The sequence below is a fragment of the Hipposideros armiger genome, unplaced genomic scaffold, assembly GCF_001890085.2.
Source record: "Hipposideros armiger isolate ML-2016 unplaced genomic scaffold, ASM189008v1 scaffold_195, whole genome shotgun sequence".
NCBI classification, from domain to species: domain Eukaryota; kingdom Metazoa; phylum Chordata; class Mammalia; order Chiroptera; family Hipposideridae; genus Hipposideros; species Hipposideros armiger.
In genome coordinates this window covers 389,720-393,971 of record NW_017731545.1, presented here as the reverse complement: position 1 = coordinate 393,971, position 4,252 = coordinate 389,720, and the positions used below count along the sequence as shown (strand labels likewise).

Below are 4,252 nucleotides of genomic sequence, written 5' to 3'. Positions count from 1 at the left end.
GAAGAGTCCAGAGATTAAAGGATTAAAGGACTGTCTCAGGCTGTCTGAGTTTCCCAGAGCTCTCTGTTTCTATTTTAAGCTGAACATTTGGCTTCCCTTGTAGCCTCGAGTGAGCCATTTTAGTTCCCTGCACCACTTTTCTACCATTTGGTAAAAAGGGATCATAAGACTTGCTGCTGGGTATTGCACATAAAGTGCTCTGAGGAGCTTGGAGGGTAGATAGGCTTCTCGAGGGAAAAGCTGTCAGCATGTTTTCGCCTGATCCCCAGATATTTTCAGTGTCTGCTACCCCTCATTAGAGCATCTGGTCCTCTCTCAGAGAAGTCAGATGAAAGTCAGAATAAATGGAGCAGAGAGGATCCCTTCTCTTGCCTCTGCTGCAAAGGAGATGTCAAGTTGAGTGATGAATGATTACTATTCTTCACTTGCTAACACTTTGTACCCTATTTTCAAATTAAGGAGCACATTGTTGGCACGCCTGAAAGGTTAAACACTCCCACTTTGTTTCTACAGTCACTAATTGGTGCTTTATCATAATTTCCATAGAGGGAACGTTTTGTCTGCAAAATAATTCCTCTAAGAGCTGGGTGAGACGTTCAGAGCATCTCGAGTTTCTAAAGTTAGATCATAAATCAATCTCCTGATTGTAAGATGATGTTACACCTAAAAAGACCCCATCTGTTAATTGTCTACAACTTTAAAATACATCAGAAAATGAAGTAGAAGGATGCATTTTTTAAATTCCTTTTAAAATTCTTCCCTTTTCAATGACAAGGGGACTCATTTTTCTCCCTCCCTCATCTATAGAATATGATATAGAATTTTGCCTTTTCCAAAGTATTAGGAGGCAAGAAGGGTGGGCAACTGGAACTCTCATAATGCTGCCAATGTGAGTGCCAAACAATTTCACTTTGGAAAACAATCCTCAGTATTGAAAATTGCTAGACATTTTTTGTTAGATATATGTCTAGAAGTGGAACTACTGGGCCCCATAGGGATATTTCTAGAAGTATATCAACCAGAAATACCTGCACATTTTAGGCACATATGAGAATGCTTTTAATTCACCAAATCTGGCAACTACACGCATGTCCATCACAGGTACAATGGATAAATTAAAGGGGTATTCACACAGTAGGATACTACACAGCAATCAGAATGAACAATCTACATCTAGACACAACATGGTGAACCTCACAATCATAATTTTAAGCAAAAGAAGCCAGACAAAAAAAGAGTCCATAATAGCTTCTAGGGAGCTGGTAATTTTTCTGATTTTTGATCCATGTGCTGGTTACATGAGTGTTTTTAATTTGTGAAAATGTATTGAAATTTGTGAAAATGTACTATGCTTCAACAAAAAAGTTTTTAAAATATATGCATATAGAAAAATTGCAACAACAAAAATCAGAATAGCAAACCTCCACCTAAACTTCCATATACACCTTGCTGGCTGGGGTGAGTGGGGAGGAGCCGCAGCTACCAGAGCCTGGGTGGCCCTGCATGACCCCTGTGTCATGACTACCATGACTTAAAAAGTGAGAGGCGACAATTCTTTGGTCTGGCCAGGCCAGCAGACCTGCTCTGCAGACCCAAGTTCCCTTTCCGTGAGGAAGAAGCAGGAGCCTTGTCTGGCTGTAGCCCAAACCACATTCTCTGGTCCACTGCTGCCAGCAACAGAGGTGCTATTTTGATCTCGAATCCCATTGCTTGCATCTACTTCTCAACTGATTCCTGATTCCAAAGATGGAAAGGGAAAAGGTATGATTAGCTATCACCCCTTAAACCTCAATAACATCTTTCTCAGCAGTTAAGAAAGAATAAATGTAATGCTTTTCTTTTCTAGAACATTAAGACCAGAGGCTGTGAGTTCTTAATGCTGGGGTCTGAGGAATTGATGACTGCCCCTTTGGAATGATAGCAACTGGATAATTAGAAAAGAAAAATGAGATTATCTAATCTCCTTTCTATAATATTCCCCTGCAATAACTGAAGACACTGCTTTTCTGTGTGCGACCTGGGGTGGGGATTTAGAGTGGTTAATGTAATGCCAGAGATCATTCCTTTGCTCAGTTAGATAACACAGTCACCATCTGCTATACATGGGGGAAATACGGTACATTTTACAGCTCCTCCCATCAAGAGGTGGAGTTTATTTCTCTATTCCTCAATCTGGGTGTGGTAATGTGACCCGCTTCAAACAATGGGATGTGCCAAACAAGATAAGTAGGGGCTTGAAAAGTGCTGCACAACTGGGTAAGTCCTCTCTTGCTACTGGAACACTTCCACCACCATGTGAAGAAGCCTGGGTTAGCCTGCTGACGGATAAGAGACCACATGGAGTGAGGCCGCAGCCATCCCAGCCATTGTCCCAGAAATACAGGAGAGATCATCTTTTGAGACAGAAGAGCCAATCCTGTCCCTCACAACAATTTAAAAATCATTCGAGAGCAATAAAACAAATGAAATCACCATTATGTGAATAATATCCTTTAAAAATTTTATAAATAAAACTGATAGTTTTATTTTCATTTTCAATTTTACTTCAGAGCCACATGTATGTACCCAAAGAGCCTCACGTGGCTCGCGAGCCGCAGTTTGCCGACCCCTGTCCTAGACCATCCAGCTCCTGCTATGCTGCTCAGCTGCTAGATACTGCCTTTCTGAAAGAGCAACCTAGATAGCCCACAGAATTTTGAGAAATTTAAAATATGTTACCACTCCACACCTATTAGAATGGACAAAATCCAAAACACTGATAATATGAAATGCTGACAAGGATGTGGAACTCTCTCATTCATTGATGGTAGGAATGCAAAATAGTACAGTTACTTTGGAAAACAGATTGGTAGTTTCTTACAAAACTAAACATACTCATCATATCACATAGCAATTATGCCCCTGTGTATTTACTCAAATGATTTAAAAATTGATGTCCACACAAAAACCTACACACAGATGTTTAAAGTGCTATTCATAAAAACAACCACAACAAAAAACTCTATTTATANCGACATCCTCCACAACTAGACTGAAGAACAAAAGGACAGCAACTTGTCTGTTCCCCTTCCCCGATTCCCCAACACTGTTCTCTTCCCCCAATTCCCCAATAAAAAATCTTAAAAAGAAAAAAAAGAGTGTGGATGAAAAAGTGGTGCTGTGATAAATTTAATAGAAAGTAACTTCACAGGGTTATCTGATCATAAATTCCTAACTGGGCAGTCATGGTGGGTAGTCATGCCCCAGGCCTATAACTTCTTTAGTGAAGGGTTTTTAAGCAAGCCTAGCCCATTGTTCTTATGCATCTAGGTTAACACACCTTTGAAAAGTCAGAGTAATCCTCTTTTCCAGGTCCCTCAAAGGCATAACCACCCTAAAGACAGCACATAATCTTGTTAACTATTCTGCAATCCAATCCCCACCTTTCTTTCTCCCACCCTCATGTAATTTCCCTTAGTTCCCTCCTTAATTTTAAATGCATAAAATAAACTGTAAAATGTCATTCTCCAGAGTATTTGAGATCTTGTGTCCTGTCATCAGTTTTGGCTCAAATAAACTCATAAAATTCTATACAGGTTTGGACATTTTTTTTTTGTAGAGGGCAGTGTCACTGGCCCTCACATGTGGGATCCGAACCAGGGCCCTCTGGCGTCCCAAGCCAGTTCTCAACCATCGCGCCACTTGGCCAGCCCTGGTTTGGACATTCTTATGTCAACAAAAGGAAGATTTCAACAGGCAGGTCAGACATGCAGAGCATAGTGTGGTTCACGCAATTCTTTTATAAATATGTGAAATATAATCACCAATTCAGTACCTCTCACAGTGACTAGGGGCTTGCTATGCAACTACCCCAAGCTGAACATTTTTGTAAATTTTGTTCACAACACACTAAGAATCTCTCTCTCCCTATTCTTTCAATGGCCCTGTATCAGTCAGCTATAACATAATGTGCTGCATAACAAACCACCACAAAACTCAGTGGCTCAAAACAATAAACAATCATTTCTTGCTTACATGTTTGTTGAGAGGTTAGGAATTAGCCAATGTAGTCTGGGCTACACTCCAGGCTCCAGTGTCTCTCATCTTCCTTGATCAGCAGGCTCCCTGGGGCATGTTCTTTTCATGATGATGACCACAACACAAGAAGGCATGACCTCCTGCACAAGTACATTTCAAGATTTTGCTCACTTTGTCTCTGCTAAAATTCCATTAGCCAAAGCAAGTTACACAACTAATCCAAATAATCACAAGC

The 4,252-nt window shown here is 40.5% G+C and overlaps 1 long non-coding RNA gene across 1 annotated transcript in view; it reads right to left on the bottom strand.

Moving 5' to 3' along the window:
• LOC109388410 (uncharacterized) overlaps positions 1-4,154 on the bottom strand; it is a 40,674-nt gene extending 36,520 nt beyond the window's left edge. Inside the window, exon 1 of the long non-coding RNA XR_002125211.1 lies at positions 4,015-4,154. This is a non-coding gene — a long non-coding RNA (uncharacterized LOC109388410). The remainder of the gene's footprint in view (positions 1-4,014) is intronic.
• Between the last annotated feature and the right edge of the window lie 98 nt (positions 4,155-4,252).